The sequence below is a fragment of the Muntiacus reevesi genome, chromosome 21 (assembly GCF_963930625.1).
Source record: "Muntiacus reevesi chromosome 21, mMunRee1.1, whole genome shotgun sequence".
Lineage (NCBI taxonomy): Eukaryota > Metazoa > Chordata > Mammalia > Artiodactyla > Cervidae > Muntiacus > Muntiacus reevesi.
In genome coordinates, this window is record NC_089269.1 from 50,803,652 (window position 1) to 50,826,531 (window position 22,880).

Genomic DNA, 22,880 nt, shown 5'->3' on the forward strand with positions numbered 1-22,880 from the left:
TGCCATCAGGACCCCTGGGCTGGGAGGCTGCAGGCCCAGCATGCAGGTGTCGACAAAGTGTGTGGGATCCAGCCCCTCACGCTGACAGTGGGGACTTGGGCATGAGACTCCTGCCTCTAGGAGGCTAATGACTGCAACTTCAAGTGCTCATTGCAGGAGAAGGAAAACTTTTTCAGAAAAATAATCACGGCTTGATATTCTGACTCCACCTTGATCCAGAACACAGCAGGAGGGAGTACTGAAAGATTTAGTGCTTTGACTTCAGGGGATGGTGGATTTAGATGAGATTGATTTTTTTTCTTCTATTTTTGTTCCCCAACAATCTCATGAATAAGTTGCTTCAACAAACTCTGTATCTCACATGTACAATATGTGTGTTTATTCGACAAATATTTATTGTGTTCCTACCATTCAGTCATTCCACAAATGTTTATTAGAGGCTTAATCCATTCTAAAGGATATCAGTCCTTAATATTCATTGGAAGGACTGATGCTGAAGCTGGAACTCAAATACTTTGGCCACCTGATTCGAAGAACTGATTCATTGGGAAAGACCCTGATGCTGGGAAAGATTGAAGTGGGAGGAGAAGGGGATGACAGAGGATGAGATGGCTGGATGGCATGGCTGACTCAACGGACATGAGTTTGAGTAAACTCTGGGAGATGGTGAAGGACAAGGAAGCCAGAAGTGCTACAGTCCATCGGGTCTCAAAGAGTCGGACATGACTGAGCAACTGAACTGAACTGAATACTCAGCGAGGTGCTGCGCCTGTGTTGGTTGAAGCGGGTGTGATTGGCGTTCTCCCCAGGCTCACCATCTGTGTTGCAGGTACTGGAGAGGGCTCACCCTCTGTCTTATCTCCCTCCCCTCACTCCCTCCACTCTCTTGCCTCCCTCCCTCCTTCCATCCTTCCCTTCCTCCCTGCCGCCCTTCCCAAGCCCCATCACCCTGGGGAATACGATGCTATACTGTGAATAGGAATGGACGGTGTTTCTTCCACTTTTACCTGTACCTGCTCTTGCAGAATCTCCAACCTCTCTGCAAAGCCCACCTCCAGTAGTTTACTGATATCCCAGAGGAAGTATGACTTTTAGAAATTCTTCCCTAACAAAATTTAACTCTTATCTTGAGCCCCCATGATTCCATGTCATCTTAGGGTTCCAGGTTTTCCCTGGGGTTATATATGTCCCAAGGGGCTTTGAGGTGCCTCCAGTCCTTGCTGAATGTCCGTGGAATTGTCCATGGTCACTGGTCCACAAGGTTGCCAAGGACCCCTCCCCTGCCGGAAGCTGTGTGCGGTCCATAAGCTCTGCGTTTCCCATCCACACTTGGGTGCACAGTAACCTGCCCCTGCTCCTCCCTTACGGTGGGGGCCACGGCCCTTTCACCTGGCAGCTTTTCCCTCTTTGGGGTCCAGGCCCTGCTGGTTAGATGCTACCTGAGCGAAGAGGCACAGGACTGCCCGTGACCAGATCCACATGGAGGTCAGTCCAGCATTGCCCTGGGGGCGGGATAGAGGGTCCTGCTCGTTGGGACCCACCACCCCTCGAGGCCCATTGCTTCCCAGCGGCCCCCCCCCCCCCACTCCTCTCACCCCAGGGGAGCTTCACTTCACCTGGAACATGTGTTCTCTGGGCACTCTTCCCAACCTGTCACCTAGGTGATCTTGGTCCTTTCCACGTCCCTTGTGTTAGTTACTTAGTCGTATCCAACTCTTTACAACCCCGTGGACTATAGCCCACCAGGCTCCTCTGTCCATGGAATTCTCCAGGCAAGAATACTGGAGTGGGGAGCCATTCCCTTCTCCAGGGGATCTTTCTGACTCAGGGACTGAACCTGGGTCTCCTGCATTGCAGGCAGATTCTTTACCATCTGAGTCACCAGGGAAGCCCTTGGAAACTTAAAAACTAGAAGACAGTCTATTATCACATCCCTTTGCTGAGGCAATGGGCATCAGATGGCTCGACTGCTCCCCATAAAGATTTTAGGAAAGAAGAGGGCGCCACAGGTACAAGGAAACTGTGGCTAAGGCCAATGAAATATCAATAACATTATCTTCCTGGTGATACATATACTTATATGTGGACAATACAAAATTCTATAAATTTATAATTAGGTGGTTAGATCATTTATAAATGATATCTGTTCATGGATGATGGATGATTTTTATTCTCTTTCTAAAAATTATGTGTATTTTTAAATTGTACACATTTTTGTTAGGTGAATTTTCTCCATATCCCTGGCTTTAAATACCATCTATAATGTGCTAATAATGCCGAGGTTTGTATCTGTAGCCTAAACCCCTCCTCTGGGCTCCAGTTGCAAAAGTGATGTCTTCCACTTGGAGGTCTTAGAGGTGTTATCAATGTAAAAGTCTAAAATGGAAAATTTGAACCTGCTTTCTACTGACTCTTGTCCCAAAATTTTACAAAGTGTACTTTCCTATGTCTTTCTCATCTCAGTCAAAGGCACCCCCCAGTCTCTTAAGTTTTTTGAGTGATCCTTGGTCCCCACCTCAGATCTCCTATCCCTCCAAAACACATTTCATATTCCATATTCCACCTGCAGGGCCACCAGTCCACTGCAAGCCAGTGTCATCTCCAACTTGCGTGCTTGTGTGCGTGCTCAGTTGCGTCCAACTCTTTGTGACCCTATGAACTGTAGCCCGCCAGGTTCCTCTGTCCATAGGATTCTCCAGGCAAGAATACTGGAGTGGGTTTCCATGCCCTCCTCCAGGAGATCCTCCTGATCTAGGGATCAAAGTGGCATCTCCTGCATCACAAGCAGATTCTTTGCCATGGAGCCAGCGGGGAAGTCCCCTCCAACTTACATGACCATACATATTCTTCCTCTTAGGCTGGGTGTAGTTTTTTCATTGATTACTGGAGAGACTGGGTGATCATTAACCAAGCCTGAATAAACAGACCCTTGAGGTTTCTCACCCTGGGGCACGCTGAAGAGTGTCACGAGAGAATCAGTGTTGTTGCAAACCAGCACCTACTCATGGCAAATGTCCTTGTGACTTTCCATTTCTGGCTCATATTAGAACACCCACTTTACTTTCTCTGAATCTTACTGGACATGACATGCCTCTCCTGATCAAGTCGCCATGTGGGTCCTGCTGGCTCAGCTTCAGGCTGACAGTCCATGGGTCACAACTAAGCAATGAACACTTTCACACTTGCTCCTTTTAATGGTTTTTCTCTTCCTTAGATTAGTGGAGGGGAATACATTTAATTGCTTGCAGTGGTTGTATTATAGTAGTGCAATTATGGAATTATGGATGACTTCTTTAATGGCAATCTCCTTTTATCTCGGGCTGCTTTAAGATTTTCTTTTCCCCTCTCTTTTTCTCTTTTCCGAATATAAGGGTATCTTTTTTATTGTCTTGCTGGGAGATCATTGGTCTTGATTCTGTGGGTCAGTGTCATCAGTTTGGGATAATCATCCATTAGCCTATATTTAAATATTTCTTTCTGTGCCTTTCTCTCTTTTTACTCCAACTGATTCTTACATTAAATGCTTATCTACTCACAGTGAAAGACTAGAGATCTCTTCAAGAATATGAGAGATAGCAAGGGAACATTTCATGCAAAGATGGGCACAATAAAGGACAGAAATGATATGGACCTAACAGAAGCAGAAGATATTAACAAGAGGTGGCGAGAATACACAGAGTTCAGTTCAGTTGCTCAGTTATGTCTGACTCTGTAACCCTGTGGGCTGAAGCACGCCAGGCCTCCCTGTCTATCAACAACTCCTGGAGTTTACTCAAACTCATGTCCGTTGAGTCAGTGATGCCATCCAACCATCTCATCCTCTGTCATCCCCTTTTCCTCCTGCCTTCAATATTTCCCAGCATCAGGGTCTTTTCCATTGAGTCAGCTCTTCACATCAGGTGGCCAAAATATTGGAGTTTCAGCTTCATCAGTCCTTCCAATTAATATTCAGGACTGATTTCCTTTAGGATGGACTGATTGAATCTCCTTGCAGTTCAAGAGACTCTTAAAAGTCTTCTCCAACACCGCAGTTCAGAAGCATCAATTCTTCGGTGCTCAGTTTTCTTCACAGTCCAATTCTCACATCCACACATGACTACTGGAAAAACCATAGCTTTGACTAGATGAACCTTTGTTGGCAAAGTAATTTCTCTGCTTTTTAATATGCTGTCTAGGTTGGTCATAACGTTTCTTTCAAGGAGTAAACATCTTTTAATTTCATGGCTGCAGTCACCATCTGCAGTGATTTTGGAGCCCAGAAAAATAAAGTCAGCCACTGTTTCCACTGTTTCCCCATCTATGTGCCATGAAGTGATGGGACCAGATGCCATGATCTTAGTTTTCTGAATGTTGAGCTTTAAGCCAGCTTTTTCACTCTTCTCTTTCACTTTCATCAAGAGGCTCTTTAATTCTTCTTCGCTTTCTGCCCTAAGGGTGGTGTCATCTGTATATCTGAGGTTATTGATATTTCTCCCAGTCAGCCTTGTCTAATTCAATTGAGTTAGCCTTGTCTAACTCAATGAAACGATGAGCCATGCTGTGTAGGGCCATCCAAGACAGACAGATCACAGTGGAGAGTTCTGACAAAACGTGGTCCACTGGAGAAGGGAATGGCAAACTACTTCAGTATTCTTGCCTTGAGACAATATGGCAGCAAATTTGGAAAACTCAGCAGTAACCTCATAATACACAGAAGAACTATACAGAAAAGATCTTCATGACCCAGATAATCATGATGGTATGATCACTCACCTAGAGTCAGACATCCTGGAGTGCAAAGTCAAGTGGGCCTTAGGAAGCATCACTACAAACAAAGCTAGTGGAGGTAATGGAATTCCATTTGAGGTATTTCAAATCCTCAGAGATGATGCTGTGAAAGTGCTGCACTCAATATGCCAGCAAATTTGGAAAACTCAGCAGTGGCCACAGGACTGGAAAAGGTCAGTTTTCATTCCAATCCCAAAGAAAGGCAATGCCAAAGAATGTTCAAACTACTGCACAATTGCACTCATCTCACACGCTAGTAAAGTAATGCTCAAAATTCTCCAAGCCAGGCTTCAGCAATACATGAACTGTGAACTTCCAGATGTTCAAGCTGGTTTTAGAAAAGGCAGAGGAACCAGAGATCAAGTTGCCAACATCCACTGAATCATCAAAAAAGCAAGAGAGGTCCAGAGAAACATCTATTTCTGCTTTATTGACTATGCCAAAGCCTTTGACTGTGTGGATCACAATAAACTGTGGAAAATTCTGAAAGAGGTGGGAACACCTGACAGTGGAAACAGTGTCAGACTTTATTTTTTTGGGCTCCAAAATCACTGCAGATGGTGACTGCAGCCATGAACTTAAGAGACATTTACTCCTTGGAAGAAAAGTTATGACCAACCTAGATAGCATATTAAAAAGCAGAGACATTACTTTGCCAACAAAGGTCCATCTAGTCAAAGCTATGGTTTTTCCAGTAGTCATGTATGGATGTGAGAGTTGGACTATAAAGAAAGCTGAACACCAAAGAACTGATGCTTTTGAACTGTGGTGTTGGAGAAGACTCTTGAGAGTCCCTTGGACAGCTAGGAGATCCAATCAGTCCATCCTAAAGGAAATCAGTCCTGAATATTAATTGGAAGGACTGATGCTGAAGCTGAAACTCCAATACTTTGGCCACCTGATGCAAAGAGCTGACTCATTGGAAAAGACCCTGATGATGGGAAAGATCGAAGGGAGAGGAGAAGGGGACAACAGAGGATGAGATGGTTGGATGGCATCACTGACTCAACGGACATGAGTTTGAGTAAACTCCGGGAGTTGCTGATAGACAGGGAGGCCTGGCGTGCTGCAGTCCATGGGGTTGCACAGAGTTGGACATGACAGAGCGACAGAACTGAACTGACCTGAACTTTTTAATCTTTTTGTCTTTCCAGAATATAATCTTGATAGCTTTTTCTGCTTTAGTAGTGGGAAACAAATTTTCTCTACAGTTGTGTCTAAAAGTGTGGTGAAAATCATCCACTAGGGGACTTCCCTGGTGGTCCAGTGGTTAAGACTCTCTGGTCCACTGCAAGGGACTTGGGTTCAATCCCTAGCTAGGGAACTAAGGTTCTGCATGCTGCTTGGTATGGCCAAAAAATAAAAATTTAAAAAATTTGCCCATTAACATCCTCAGGGTATCTAAGGGTATCTTTTTTATTGTCTTGCTGGGAGATCCTCAGGTGAGTAATCATTACAAAAATCATCCTCTAGGTCTTTAATTTTAACTGAAGTATTTTTCACTACTAGAAGTTCTTTTTAATATCAATTGTGACTCTTTTGGGTCTTCCCTGGAGACCTAGATGGCAAAGAATCTCCCTGGTATGCAGAAGACCCAGGTTCGATCCCTGGGTTAGGAAGATCCCCTGGAGAAGGATCTTTTTTTTTTTTTGTTTTTGGTTTTTTGCTAACATTTTCCATCTTGCTGACTATTTCTTTGACAGAATTGACTGAGTCTGCATCTAGTAATTCAAGTATCTGAAATCTTTGTGTTTCTCTCATCTGTTGGCTTTCACTCATGGGTCACGTTTTCTTGTATGCCTGGTTGCCTTTGAATATAACAGTTCTAGTTTTCTCCTGGGCGTGCCCAGAGGGCCCACAGCAAGGGTTCCTGAAAGTAACCTGTCCACCTTTCAGCAGTGTTCTGTGTGGTCTTCCTCTCCTGCTCAGTTACATTCAAGGATCTGCAGAGCTGGGTGAAATCATCTCATTTTTGCCTTCAGTGAAAGTTGCCTCCCACAGGTCATTGCCACTTCCCCACACAACCAATGCCTCTCTTCCTTATTTTGCCCAAACACCAAGGGATGCTCAGAGGGCCAAGGCAACTCTGCATCCGCTGAGGTTCTCAGAAAACTGCAGGGCTGGGCTCTCTGTGCAACAGTGATGGCAGGGGGGTGCCAGTGGTGGGCCCCTCAGTTGCTTGGGTTGACCTTTTAATATTTTGGGTTAAACAACTCCTGCGATATTCACTTGTCTTCCTCTGATTACCTCCCACGGGGATAAATTCCAGTGGCAGGGATCAGAGTAGACTGTAAGTACAACAGCCCCTCCTGCCCCCCGATGACGGTTGTTGTTTTCAGCCTTCAGCCCAGCTTGTCAGCCTAACTTTCCGTTCCTTTCAGGTTGACACTTGACAGCTTGGTGCACGCAGATTAGCTTCTGGGAGGGGGTGCGGCAGGTGGGGGTGTGGAATGTCACCTCACACGCTGCCGGGCATGCTCAGACACGTGGAACACCTGAGAGGCAGAGGTGGGGGGCCGGGGGTAGGGCTGGGGGTGGGAGGATTAGGGAGGTGAGAGCCACAGAGCCTGCTACGTAAATGACCAGAACTTGACATGTGTGCACAAGCACAGACACTCACACACAAGCATGCACTCTCACACATGCGCACACATATGCACACACACTCTCTCACACATGCACACACACACACTCTCACACACATACATTCACACACATACAGTCACACACTCTCACACATGCAGTCACACACACATACACACACAGTCTCTAACTACATGTACACACACACTCTCACACGTGCACACACACCCTCACACATGCACACACACTCACACGCACACACACACTCTCTCACACACATGCACACACATTCACACTCTCACACACACACACTCACACACTCTCACACATGCACACACATACTCACACATACTCTCACACACACGCACACGCTCACCTATTTTTGGCCTAAGTTCCTCCGGGCTTTTCTTGGGGAAAGCACATGCACGCTTTCTCTCCCCAGGTTCCACTTGGTAAATTTCCTACAGCCTCGCTGCGGAAGTCCCCGCTGCCCTCTGAGCAGAGTGCCTGGCCTGCCCGCCCACTTCCTGTTTCACCTCAATGGACAGAGTCGGCTGGGAGCCTGTGGGGAGGGGTCGAGCCCCAGGAGTCCCCCACCCTCCTAGGTGGGGACACTCTATGTCCCGTCTCAGGCACTGCTTCCAGAACAGCATCACCCTCTGTATCCCTCCCTTGAGACCCACTCCTGGCCGTCCTGAATATAGAGTTTATTCCATTTTCATTGAGGAGAGGGGACTCCACCATCCGCATACCATCTGATTCGCCTGAAGAATCACATCTTCCGCCCTCATGAAAAACACAGCAGCTTGTCATGATGAGTGATGTTACGGTGAATAATGCAGTATTGAGTTGAAGCTTCTTCTTTTCCAAGAAACAGTAAATTTCCCTTTTCCTCTGCATTTCCTCCCCTCCCCCATGACATCTAGATTTAACAAGTCATGAGTCATTGTGGTTTTACTCTTGGGGAGAATTGTTTTTTTTTTTCCTAGTGTTACTGCATTGCCAACTGATGAAAGCATGAAAAAGGAGCATTGAGTAAGGTTCCCTGAGCCATACACTAGGTTCTCATTACTTACCTATTACTTACGCATAGTGTCAATAGAGTATATATGTCAATCCCAGCCTCCCAATTCATCCCACCTCCCCTTTCCCCTTTGGTGTCCATAGGTTTGTTCTCTATGTCTGTGTCTCTATTTCTGTTTTGCAAACATTTACGGTAGCCAGAATATGGAAGCAACCTAAATGTCCACCAACAGGGGAACTGATAAAGAAGATGTGGTACATATAGACAATGAAATATTACTCAGCTATAAAAAGGAACAAAATTGAGTCCTTTGTAGAGACGTGGATGGACCTAGAGACTGTCACGCAGAGTGAAGTAAGTCAGAGACAGAGAAACAAATGTCATATATTAATGCACATACCTGGAATCTAGCGACATGGTATAGATGATCTTTTGCCCTCCTAAGTGGTGTGAGGTGGTATCTCATTGTGGCTTTGATCTTCAGGTGTTAGATTTTATTCTAAGGGTGGCAGGGAGCACTGGGAGGATGAGAGGCAGGATTGAGGGTAGGTGAACAGGATGCTCAAGTTCAAAAGGACCTCATTGGCTGCTGTGTAGCAAACAGATGGTAGGAAGCTCCAGAGATGAATCGGGAGGGGCTGATGGCTTGGATGAGGATGAGAACAGAGGAGGTGGGGAGAAGTTGTCAGATACGGATATCCTGTGAAGGCAGTACAGAGTTGATAGTTTTTGCAGAAGGATTGAACATGGAGTTTGAGAAAAAGAAAGGAGTCAAAGATGACTACAGATTTTTGGCCTGATAGGCAGTGGTAACCCCATTAACTGAGATGGGGGCCAGAGGGAGGAGATAAGCTTCAAGTGGGGAGGGAAATAAAAAGTTGCATCTAGAATGTTACATTTGGGAAGTCTGATGCATATGAGACACCCAAGAGGGCATGGATTGAGGCCTTTAAAGCTCAGAGAGAAGGCTGGGTAAAAGATAGGGATTAGATTTGTGGGTTGTTCATTGGAAGCAATGATGTTGAAGCTTAACTCCAATCCTTTGGCCACCTGATGTGAAGAACTGACTCATTTGAAAAGACCCTGATGCTGGGAAAGATTGAAGGCAGGAGGAGAAGGGGATGAGAGAGGACGAGATGGTTGGATGGCATCACTGACTCAGTGGACATGAGTTTGAGTAAACTCCGGGAGTTGGTGATGGACAGGGAGGCCTGGTGTAGTGCAGTCCATGGGGTCGCAAAGAGTCAGACACAACTGAGCAACTGAACTGAACTGATACATATTTAGCTTCTCCTTTGCAGTGGCTACTCTTGTTCGGCTTTAGAGCTTGCCGGCTCAGTAGTTCTGGTACACAGGCTTAGTTGCCCTGAGGCATGCGCAATCTCGCAAACCACATGGGACCCAATGAGGTTGTCTAGGTCAGGCAGGGGTCAACAAACTGCCACCCATGAGCCAAATCCAGCCTGCTGCCTCTTTTTGTACCAAGGGCTAGCTAAGAGCAGTTTAGGAAAAAACAAAACAAAACATATAAAAAGAAAAGCCAAAGTGCATGCTCTCTCTCTCTCTCTCTCCTACACACACACACACACACACACACACACACACACACACACGATGGGGTGCTCTTCTCTTCGTGTCTTTGGATCGACGTGCCCTCACGCCTCAAAGATGGATTTTCCTGCTATTATCTAAATAAATAGAGCTGTAACACTGAAAAAAAAATGTTGAAAAGAATCAACTTTTTGCCACATGAAAATTATATGAGATTCAAATGACAGTGTTCACCAAAAACGTTTTCTAGGTACCCGGCTGTGCCCATTGGTTGATGTATCATCTGTGGCTACTTTGTTGGCCTAGGGAGGGCATGAGAGAGGGAAGACAGAGAAGAGGGGCAGGGGCTGAGGCCGGGGCAGTGCCTGTCAAGGGTCAGCCACTGCCCCTGGGGGTCCAGGGGACCAGCAAGCCAGCGGTGCTCACCTCCTGCATTCAGGCCTACTCAGCATCTCCCAGACGGCTGAGGTCAGACTCAGACGGTAAAGAATCTGCCTGCAGTGCAGGAGACCCAGGTTCGATCCCTGGTTCGGGAAGATCCCCTGGAGAAGGGCATGGCTACCCACTGTAGCATTCTTGCCTGGAGAATCCCATGGACAGAGGAGCCTGGTGGGCTACAGTCCATGGGGTCACAAAGAGTCAGACAAGACTGAGCGACTTAACACTTTCACTTTCACGTGAAATGGCTGACGTCTAGCCTTGTTTTCCTCCATAGGCCGCTGTAACAAATGACCACAAACTGCATAACTTTAGCATCTGTTCTCTCATCGTTTTAGAACACATAAGTATGAAATGGAGCTGTCGGCAGGTCCGCAGGAGGATCCAGCCCGCTTCTCTGCGGCTTCTGACACCCCACCTTAAGCATCCTTTGGCTTATACTTGCCTCACTCCAGTCTCTGGTTCTGTTCTCACACGCTTTCTCCCCTGTGTCTCAGTGTCACCGTGTTCTTGGAAGGACACAAGTCATTGGCTCAGGCCCTTTCTCATCCATTGTGACCTCCAATTCGATTGCATCTTCACGACCTGATTCCCAAACAAGGCCACACTCGCAGGCACCGGGGTGAGAACTTCAACACACTTTTTGGGACATACCGTACATGGCACTTGCACACACAGAGGTCACGTGGGTTGATCGAAGCATGCCTGAGTTCTTGAGATGTTTTTTTAAAAGGACACAGCCAGGACTTCCCTGGTGGTCCAGCGGTTAAGAATCCACCTGCAGGTACAGGGGACACGGGTTCGATCCCTGGTCCAGGAAGATCCCATGTGCTGTGGGGCAGCTAGGACCACGCACCACAGCTCCTGAAGCCAGCAAGCCCTACAGCCTGTTCTCCGCAACAAGAGAAGCCTCCGCAAGGAGAAGCCCACTCCCTGCAACTAGAGAAATTAGAGAAAGTTTGCGGCAATTAGAGAAAGCGCGTGCACAGTAATGAAGACCCAGTGCAGTCAAAAACAAAAGCCAAAAAAAAAAAACAAAAAACTGAAGGACACAGCCAGGAGACTGACCATGGGGAGGGAAAAGGAAAAAAAAAATCCCTTTATTGGTTTTATGATCCTCATGCCTTTGGGTGGAGTGACTGCCTCCCCATGGGCAGAATTTGGGCAGGAGAAGAACACAAACTTCTCTGATGTCATAGTGAGCTCAGGCAACCCACTGTGGACTTTCTTGAGTTTCAGGTAGAGGTTTTCTGCCAGGAATTTCAAGTCTCAGGCCTGAGATGCCACATGAACAGGCAGCGAGGAGACTGGGGGGTAGGAGCCCTGGATCCAGAGACTAGGGACTGTCACCCCGAGCCTGCGTGACCTTCAGCAAGCCACTGTTTCTGCTCCCCTAGGACCTCAGCTCCCCATCTCTCTCTCAGCGTCACCATGAGGAAGAGTGGGAATCTGAGCCCTGGACTCAGCACACACTCTGCAAAGTGTTGTTTCCAGATGAAGCAAACCTGACATCATAGCATGACTAAACGCCTGACACTTAGCATCTCATCTGTTGTGGATCAAGTTTCTTTCCAATAAATCAAATTTTGTGAACTGGAAAAATTACTGGATAACTTTTATTTTTTTCTCCAGCCTCCCTTTCCCTCTCCAGTTGTAGTAAAATAGACATAACAGAAACTTTATCCTTTTAACCATTTCAAAGTGTACAATTCAGTGGCATTAAGTACATTCTAGTTCCAGAATATTTCATCATCCCAAACAGAAGCCTTCTTTCTGCCAAGCAGTAACTCACCATTTCTGCTCAGCCCCACCCCCTGCCCCTGGCAGTCACAAATCTGCTTTCTGTATCTATGGATTTACCTATTCTGGACATTTCCTTTAAATGGATGCACCCAACATGTGGCCTTTTGTGTCTGACTTCTTTTCCGTAGCATAATGGTTCCAAGACTCACTCATGTTGTAGCATGTGTGCTTCACTTCTTATGGCCAAATAATATTCCATTGTGTAAATATGCTACATTTTGTTGATCTGTTCATTCGCTGATGGACCTTTGGATTGTTCTACCTTTCAGCTTTTATGAGTACTGCTCCCACAAATATTCCTGTAGATGTTTTTGTTGGAACACTTGCTTTCAAGTTCTTTTGGGTACACACCTAGGAGTGGAATTGTTGGGTCATATGGGCTTCCCATAAGGACGGAGACAATGTTGGTAGGCATCCTTCTTTCAGGGTTTCCCAGGTGGTGCTAGTGGTAAAGAACCCGCCTGCCAATGAAGGAGACACAAGAGACGTGGGTTCGATCCCTGGGTCGGGAAGATCCCCTGGAAGAGGAAATGGCAACCACTCCAGTATTCTTGCCTGGAAAATCCCATGGATAGAGGAGTCTGGCAAGCTACATTCCTCGGGACCATGAAGAGCTGGACAGGACTGAGCGGCTGGCATGTATATATGTTTAATTTGTGGTGGAGCTGCCAGACTGATCTTCACAGTGGCCGCACCATTTTGCCCTTCCATCAGCATGTATAAGGATTTCAATTTCTCCTGGATAATGTCTGAACACCTGGTTTGTTAAGCACAATAATGCCTCCTGGACAAGCCAGCTGCTTGTTTTTCTCTGTCTTTCCTGCTGTGATTGCAGGCCCTGGGGGTAGCCAGCAGTACCCTGCTCTGGTCCCCTCGGGGACCTCTCCTGGTAGGTCACTCATGGCCGTCACTCATGCAGATCTTCCAGAACCAGAGAGCTGACCCTAGAGTGAGGATGTGGGTGCAGCTGACTAGGACCTCTGCAATACTCATGGGGGCAGAGGACAGGCCTATCCAGCATGGGATAGTCCCCTGGTCTTGGACTTGATCTTAATCAAGTCCCTCTTCCTGGCTGCCTGGCCCTGCTGGCTGTAGAGTCAAGCTTAGGGGATCAGTTCACCCCCAGTCCAAATCTCCCGGCAACTCCTTACTCTGCTGTAAGGGGTCTGCTGGCCCCTTCAGGCTACCTCTTGTCCTGAACCATTTCTTCTCCTACCCTCTCTACTCCAGCCCCTTATTCTTCCAGTGCACTGTGGGCTGACTCTTACAGCTCTCTGATCCTCAAAGAACATTCTGTCTCTTAGGGGAGCAGAAAAGGCATTTCAGTTTAGATTCAGACCCACACCATGAACTCATAATAACTCACACGGAACTCACAATAACACTGATATACAACCAAATGGGTTGAGTTATGTAGGTAAATGTATTATTTATGCTCGGGGTTCTAGAGGGATGCAAAGAATGTGGGGTCAAAGGATCCCTTGGTCTGACAGTGTGAACCTGTCACCTCCCCACTTCTTATGTGGGGGTAAAACTCCCATGGAACCACACCCCCAGGGCACCATGAGGGAGTCGGTGAGAAGAATCCTTTCACACAGCAGCCTTTTAATTTTCTGGATGGATTGGAGCCATGTCTTTTTCTCTTTTTGACTGCACCAAATGGTAGGATCTTAGCTCCTGGACCAGGGATTCAACCTGTGCCCTCTGCACTGGAAGCGTGGAGGCTGAACCACTGGATCACTAGTGAAGTCCTTGGAGCCATTTCTGACCATGCTTTTTTTTTTCTTGGATGACCAAACAGCTTGCTGTATGTTCCTGGTGGGACGTCCTTTGAAGAACATTTTGGAAGTGAAGGGAGGCCTGGCTGGAAGCAGCCGCAAGAGGAAGTTTAAGGAGGCAGTAGAATGGTCTCAGTCCAGGGAATGCAGCAGGAGAGTGTTTCTGGCGCCTGGATGCATTCCACTTCGGTTTTCAGTTCTTCCCAAGCTATTTCCGGAAACGATGTTTGCAAAAAACAAAGTTGCCCCTGGCCCTGCCACACCCCGGTCCCTCGGCGCAAACCATCCCCACCGGCCCCAGGAAGGGTCAAAATATGCAGGCCCATGAGCCGCCCCGCTGGGCACATGAGGGCGCATAATTTTCGCGGGCCCCTGCTCCGCGGCTCTGGCGAGAGCCCCGCTGCGTGTTCAGGACTCAGCCTCCAGCCTGGTTTCGGCCTTGGCCTCACCTCCGCGGGGTGGGGGGTGTCTGTGCGGGACTCAGGATTCCACGGGCAGCAGACACGTCGCCAGAGTGGCTCACCGCCGCAGTGTGTGCGCTTCGTGTGGCCCTGAGTCCGTGCCGGCTCCCACGGTGTGCCGCAGGCCACGACTCAGATAGCTCGTCTGGGGAGGCGAGGGACATCAACAGTGGAAGGGTCAGTGGCATCTTCTGCTTTTACTGTGTGTGTGTGTGTGTGTGTGTGTGTGCGCGCCCTTGCGCGCTTGTGTCTTGCCAACATTTTTTCCAGCCAAAGAAGACAGAGGTCTGTTTTGCGCTGCAGGGCCCTGAACTGAGCTGCTTGCTAAGAAAGTGTCCACTCACCTCTGTTCTCCAGGCTGAGGCTGGGCACGGGGTCTCGGGGCAGGAGGAGAGGAGGAAGAAACGGAGGGCCATCTTGGAAGGACTGGTCTGTCTTTCCTGCTCCCTCCTCCCTTCCCTGTGCTGGGCTGATGGGAAGAGAAATAGAAGGAGCCCGAGCCGGGGGGGAAGGGGTGCCAGGGAGCAGGGGCTGCAGGGGAGCCTGTGGTTCCTCCCAGCTCGTCCTGCTGCCAGGGCGCCTCCCTGCTCCTGCTGCCCCATACACACGCATCACACACACATCACACCACACACACACCCCTACATACACGTCACACCACACACACACCCCTACACACACACACACGTCACACCACACACACACCCCTACATGCACACATGTCACACCACACACACACCCCTACACACACACATCACACCACACACACACCCTACACACACATCACACCACACACACACCCCTACATACACACATATCACACCACACACACACCCCTATACACACACATCACACCACACATACACCCTACACACACACATCACACCACACATACACCCTACACACACACATCACACTACACACACACCCCTACACACACACATCACACCACACACACACTCCCACACACACACACATCATACCATACCCACACCCCTACACATAAATACATCACACCACACATACCTAATACCCTCTACACACACATCACATCGTGCCACACATACACCAACTCCCCACACATACACCAACTCCCCACACATACACCAACTCCCCACACCACACCACTCATATACCAACACCAGACACACATATACACACACCACACGTACATCACACCACACATACACACACCCCCAATACCACTCCAACACCAAACACACACACACGCATCATATACCCAGCACCCCCTACACACACACACATACCCAATACACCCCTTCATACCACACACACATACATACCACACACGTACCCATACTACACACACACACCTCACATCGCACCACATCTAACTCTCTTACTTTTCCTTAATCTTTGCTTGTTAATGTTCAGTTGCTAAATCGTTTCCAACTCTTTGTGACCTCATGAACTGCAACATGAGTTGAAGGACATGGGCTCCTCTGTCCTTCACTATCTCCCAGAGTTTGCTCAAATGTATGTCCACTGAGTCAGTGATGCTATCTAACCATCTCATCCTCTGTTGCCCCTTCCTCCTCCTGCCTTCAGTCTTTCCCAGCATCAGGGTCTTTTCAAATGAGTCAGCTCTTTACATCAGGTGGCCAAAGGATTGGAGCTTCAGCTTCAGCATCAGTCCTTGCAATGCATATTCAGAGTTGATTTTCTTGAGGATTGACTGGTTTCCTCCTTGTTGTCCAACGGACTTTCAAGAGTCTTCTTTAACACCACAGGTCAGAAGCATCAATTCTTCGGTGCTCAGCCTATTTTTGGTCCAACTCTCACATCTATACATGACTACTGGAAAAAACATAGTTTTGAGTATATGGACCTTTGTTGGCAAAGTGATGTCTCTGCTTCTTAATAAGTTGTCTAGATTTGTCATAACTTTCCTTCCAAGGAGAGAGTGTCTTTTAATTTCATGTCTGCAGTCACCATATGCAGTGATTTTGGAGCCCAAGAAAATAAAAGTTTTCACTGCTTCCACTTTTCCCCCTACTATTTGCCATAAAGTGATGGGACCGGATGCCATGATTTTAGTTTCTTTACTGTTGAGTTCCAAGGCAGCTTTTTCACTCTCCTCTTTCACCCTCATCAAGAGGCTCTGTCTGCCATCAGAGTGGTATCATCTGCATATCTGAAGTTGTTGATGTTTCTCCTGGCAATCTTGATCCCAGCTTGTGATTCATCCAGCCTGGCATTTTGCATGGTGTACTCTGCATTTAAGTTAAGGTGGCAATGTACAGCCTTGTCATACTCCTTTCCCAATTTTGAACCACTTCATTGTTCCATGTCTGGTTCTAACTGTTGCTTCTTGTCCTACACACTTACACACATCACACCACACAGGTGACAGTTTTCTCAGGAGACAGGTAACATGGTTTGGTAGTCTCATCTCTTCAAGAATTTCCCACAGCTTGTTGTGATCCGCACAGTCAAAGGCTTCAGTGTAATCAACGAAGTAGAAGTGGATGTTTTTCTGGAATTCCCTTGCTTTCTCTATGATCCAAAGGATTTGATCTCTGGTTCCTCTGCTTTTTCTAAAACCAGCTTGATCGTCTAAAAGTTCTTGATCCATGTACTGCTGAAGCCAGTTTTAAGGGTTTCCTTACTGGCATGTGAAGTGAGTGCAAATGCACAGCAGTTTGAGCATTCTTTGGCACTGTCCTTCTTTGGGATTGTGATGAAAACTGACCTTTTTCAGTCCTGTGGCCATTGCTGAGTTTTCCAAATTTGCTGGCATATTGAGTGCATCACTTTAACAGCATCATCTTTTAGGATTTGAAATAGCTCAGCTGGAATTCTACACCCCTAGTTTATTAGTAATGCTTCCTAAGGCCCACTTGACTTCACACTCTAGGATGTCTGCTCTAGGTGAGTGACCATACTAACATGGTTATCCAGATTATTAAGACCTTATTTTGTATAGTTCTTCTGTGTATTCTTCATATTCTTGCCACCTCTTCTTGATATCTTATGCTTCTTTTAGGTCTTTAGTGTTTCTGTCCTTTATCATGCCCATCCTTGCATGAAATGTTCCCTTGACTTCTTCAGTTCTCCTGAAGACATCCCTTGTCCCTTCCACTCTGTTGTTTTCCTAAACCTCTTTAAAATGTTCATGTAAGAAAGTGGCAGCCAGATACTTTGGGGAAACTTTATTTGTTAAGCTGTGTCCAACTCTTTGTGATCCCATGGACTGTAGCCCAACCAGGCTCCTCTGTCCACAGAATTTTCCAGGCAAGAATACTGGAGTGGTTTGCCATTTCCTACTCCAGGGGATCTTCCTGCCCCAGGGATCGAACCCACATCTCCTGCATTGGCAGGCAGATACTTTACCATTAAGCCATCCGGGACTTCTTATCTCTCCTTGCTATTCTCTGGAACTTTGAATTCAGTTGGAGAATGAATGTTTATGCCACCCTCTGAATTCTTATGTTGAAATCTTAATGCTCAATGTGATGGAGTCACAAGGTGATTAGACTATAAGGGTGGAGCCCTCATGAATGGGATTAATGCCCTTACAGTAGAGATCCTGGAGGGTTTGCTGGGCCTTCTACTCTGTGAGGGCACAGTGAGAAGTCTAACCCAGAAGAGAGCCCTCACCTGACCACACAAGCACTCTGAGCTTGGACTTCCACTTCCATAACTGTTAGAAAAGAAAATCTGTTGTCTATAAGCTACCCCACCTGTGGTATTTTGTCACAGCAGTCCAAACAGACTAAAAGACCTATTGTCACCCATTTACCCCATTTATTCAAAAATAGAAACTCTTCTAGCTTTCTCTCCACTGGGGCTCAAACCCAGTCATTAAGGCCAACAGAACCAGTTCTCCTCTAAGCTCTCCTCCCTCAACAAGATTCTCCTGATAGCCTGGGTGTCAGTTAATGCAAGTAAACGCCAAGCTGACTGAGTCCATTCTGGATGTGGGGCTCTGGTGGACACCCTCTGCTGCCCCGTGTCCCAACCCCCCTCTAAATCATGGCATGTCAGAGGCAGGGTTCCCACATACGTCCCTCTAGTCCTTGGAGGCAAGTGGACTGCAGCTGTGGCTGCAGGTCATGCTGGCTCTAGACTCTAGGATTGTTCCCATAGCTAAATCTCAGGCCCCCACCGCCCCCCACCCGCAGCGAAGAGGGGCCTTGTAGGATGGGCAGGACCTTGGCAGGCAGCAACGGGGAAGGGACAAGTGTTAAAAGAGCTCTGTGTGGTTCTCAGACACTTACTAGTGTGTTATCTTGTCTGCTTCCTCAAAGAGCTTCCTTGGTGGGCTGGGCCATCCTGTTGTTGCCATTTTTAGAGCTGGGGAAAAGAGTCTGCCATGACTTGCCCAAGGTCCCCGAGTCAGTAAGCCTCGAGTGAGAAGAAGCTCCTCTCTTCAGAAATCCAGCCCAAGTCTCCTTTCCCAGCCTGACATGGTCTCTGGGTTAGAGGCAGCTCTTTCAGAGAGGAAGATATCCTTGGGAAAGACCCTCCATGGAGGCTGCTTGATCTGCAAAAGGATAGGGGAGGGGAGGGGGAGGGTGTTGCTAAGAGCATCAGAGTTCCCTGGAAGGTCTGCAGTCCTCCCAGGAGTCATTTTTCTGGGGGAAAAGATGGTGTCTACTGTCTAAGCTTGGAGGAGAGGCTTTGTGGATTACATTTAAAACAAAGAAGACAGACAAGGCTTGTGGTAATGGGTAACTGATTCAGCTAAGGACACGCCAGTTCTCCCCTCAATCTCTTTTGATCACTTATTTTTTTTAAAAGTGGATAAAAAAAATTAAAAAAAAAATCTCTTGGCAGTGTTGCACAGCATGTGGGATCTCGGTTCCCTGACTAAGGATTGAATCCACACTATCTGGATTGGCAGTGTGGAATCTCCACCACTGGACCACAAGAGAAGTCCCACAGGTGCTGTTTAGCCTAAGTTGAAAGCAAAACCCTTTGGGTAATCACTTCTTTCCACTTAAACGCAGGCTCATGTGGCAGGTAAAATACTTTGGTGGCTGAGGACCCAGCCTGGTGACAGGTGAGTGTCTCTGCTGTGTGACGTCTTCAGGGAACAAGGCAGAGGCAGGCTCCAAGCAACTGATGACCTCAAGATGGATGTGGGGCTGAGAGCACAGAGTCCAAGCCTATAGATCCCAAGTGATCAGTAAGAAGCTGGGGACACACAGGATGACCAGACAGGCAGGCGGGGAGGAAGTGCTGTTCCTCTCTGTGAAGCCTCCTTGCTGCAGCAGCCAGCTAGAATTTTGGACCATCACCCTGGCTGGACCCCAGGTCCCAGTGACTGGGTGTCAGACTCTGGGATGTGAGGACATTGTGAGGGGCTGACTGAGACTGTGCACCTTTGTTGTTTAAAGACTAATGTGTCTCCCACTTTCTCAAATTAAAATTTCAAGTCCCGGTGAGGCTGTGATGAATGGAATACCAATTTCAATGTTTTATTAGCATACCCCCATTCAATAGATGGGCTTCCCAGGTGGCGCTAGTGGTAAAGAACCTGCCTGCCAATGCAGGAGACTTAAGAGACGTGGGTTTGATCTGTGGGTGGGGAAGATCTCCTGGAGAAGGAAATGGCAACCCACTCTGGTACTCTTGCCTGGAGAATCCCATGGGTGGAGGAGCCTGGTGGGCTACAGTCCATGGGGTTGCAAAGAGTCAGACACAATTGAACAGGGGAGCCTGGTGGGTTATAGTCTGTGTGCTAAGTCGCTTTAGTCATGCCCAATTCTTTGTGACGCTGTGACTGTAGCCCTCCAGGCTCCTGTGTCCATGGGATTCTCCAGGCAAGAACACTGGAGTGGGTTGCCATTCCCTTCTCCAGGAGATCTTCCCAACCCAGGGACTCAACCTGCATTGGCGGGTGGATTCTTTACCACTAGCACCACCTGCAAAGCCTGGGCTATGGCCTATGGGGTCACAAAGAGGTGGACACGACTGAGCGACTAACACACAGACACAAAAGTATAATGAAGACAAACGAAATTATTTGACACTGCAATGGACTGAATTGTGTTCCCTGCCCAAACCTTTATGTGGAGGTCCTAACTCCCAGTAGCTCAGAATGTGACTATATTTGGAGATGGAGGAGTTTCAAAAGGTGATTAAGTTAAAATAAGGCCATAAAGGGGGGGGGGACCCTAATCCAATCAGACTTGTGTCCAATGAAAAGAGGAGATAAGACACACAAAGGCACAGAGGACTGGCCGTATGGGAACACGCCCACAGAGCAACCCTCCTGGCACCTTGGTCGTGGACTCCCAGCCTCTGGAGCTGTGAGCAGTGAGGGCCTGCTGTGCCAGCCTGGCCCACGGCAGCCGGAGCAGGCTGTTAACCGGGCCTCCCGCCTGGGGACACTGTCGAGCTCTGGTCCCACTTCCGGCCACGTGTGCAGTAAGGAGTCACAGGGTGGGAGTTGGAGGGGCTGGCTGACTGTTCAGCCCCTCTCCACCCCCAGGCATCCTCGTGACCTACTTGGTTGGCACTGACACCCTCAGTGTTGAGATGCTTGGTCTTGGTTTGTGTACACACTCTGATTACAAGCCCAGCTCATAAAGCAAAACAGAAGACGGCGGACAGGACAGAGGGGAGCCAAGACTGCAGCCAGGACCCCACAGAGACACCCTGAGCACTGGCCCTTCGCAGCATGGAAGCCTCCGTGGCCTCACTGGGATGGCTCTCTGTGGTCCCTGCGTCTCCCCATCTTCACTCCTGAGTCAGATCCCAGATGGGCTGAGCCTGGGCCACGTGCGTGAGACCTAATAGCAACGTGGGCAGGAATGGGAGTAGTTCACGTGTTCAGCTTCCGTACGAAGACCTTCTTGACTTTGCCTCCCACCAAATGCACCCACAGGATGAAGGGTCCCCCAAACCCAGGGATGCTGGGTAACCAAAATAATCACAGACGCTCTCTAATGATGGGGCGTATGTGTGCATACGCACACGCGCAAGACGGGGATGGTACTGACCTCTCATTGCAGAGTAGCAAAGAGAATGAGCTTTAGCATCATGCAGATGGGTCAGAGTATCAGCAACCTCACTTATGAGCTCTCAATCCTGGCTTTTTACAGTCTAAACCTCAGTTTTCTAACCTGTAAAAGGGGAATAATAATACCTACCCCATAAAATGATAGCCATTATTATTATCATTATTGATGTTATTATTAGAAATATCAGGAGAGCCAGATGGTGACTCATCTGTCATGCACTCCAGGCTTAACGACAAGGTCTCGTTAGATCAGTCTTCCAAATTTTTCACCAGTGTCTCTGGACACAGGTGGTCAACTCATCTTTCTCACCTCACAGTGACAGCCATCAAAATGCAGGTGTTTTAATAGAAAGGATTATTCTAAGCTCAAAGCATAAGGTTTTTCTTGCTGTTTTATCTTGTGGTACATGGCCCTCTAGCACTGTTTCATAAAAGCTATGGCTCATTGGCTGTACCCAAAGTGCAAATATAAATGTCAGGAGAAAGAAACTAAAAAAGTAGTATAAAGTAAAACAACTGAGCTTCCCATTAGAATATGCAAGCAGATGAAGCCTGGGAGTGCAGAGCCAGAGCGGGAGGTCAGTGGCTGACTTCATCAGCAAACAGGCCAGTACAAGGAGGCACTGAAGTTCATTGATGTGAAACTGTTACAGGCTGAGCGCCGAGGCACAGACAGACCCAGTGTGTGTGGAGGGGACAGTGTGTGCCCAGCCAACGCACACAGCACCCTTTCAGATGGGTCCTCTAACCACAGGAATTCTGTACCTTTGGTAAGAAGATAAGGTCACTCAGACTGATCCTGGGATCACATAGGTCCAGAAGCCAGTGAAGAAAGATGGGGTCAGGTTCAATAGGTTTTTACTGGAAGTGTATTTCATTATGTTCTAATTCTTGGAAACTTAGGGAATGAATGATGTAAACAGCAATTTTCAGTCTACTACCATGTTTAATGGAGCAGAATACTCTGTTCTTCCACCTACTCAAATAGTTACCTGACTATTAATAATAACTAATAGTTACCTATAAAGTCTGCACCACAGACTTTCTTTTTCTCTTTTGTACGTAGGGGAAAATGAGTACATAATCAATTTCTGGACTGCATCGCCTTGGAAAAAAATTTACCTAGGCTCCAAATCAGTATATTTGTACCATAATTCTAGATGGAGACAGAATGGTAGGACGGATGGAGATTTACAGAAGTTGGCTTTTCTGTAAATGACACTTACTTTTGTCTTTGCTTGAGTGGTGAGTAGATCATCAGATCATATCTGCTTTGGAGCAAGAAACTCCTGAAATGTTCAATTTACTTAGGCATGGGTTTGTTTGACTCAGTCACACCATGAAGATGTGACAACAAGAGGCAGGTTCTGTTGGGGACAGTGCTGGGAGGGAGTGGGGCGAGTGGGTAGAGGAGGTGGATTTAGGGCAATATGTTTGAAGGATTGACTCCTAGTTAACAGAGAGCTCTTGAGCATCTACAATGT

The 22,880-nt window shown here is 47.5% G+C and overlaps 1 long non-coding RNA gene across 1 annotated transcript in view; it reads left to right on the forward strand.

The window, feature by feature from the left end:
• The first annotated feature begins 14,446 nt into the window (after positions 1-14,446).
• The window catches only part of LOC136152482 (uncharacterized), a 37,322-nt gene continuing 28,888 nt past the window's right edge, over positions 14,447-22,880 (forward strand). The window contains exon 1 of the long non-coding RNA XR_010660213.1: positions 14,447-14,582. This is a non-coding gene — a long non-coding RNA (uncharacterized lncRNA). The remainder of the gene's footprint in view (positions 14,583-22,880) is intronic.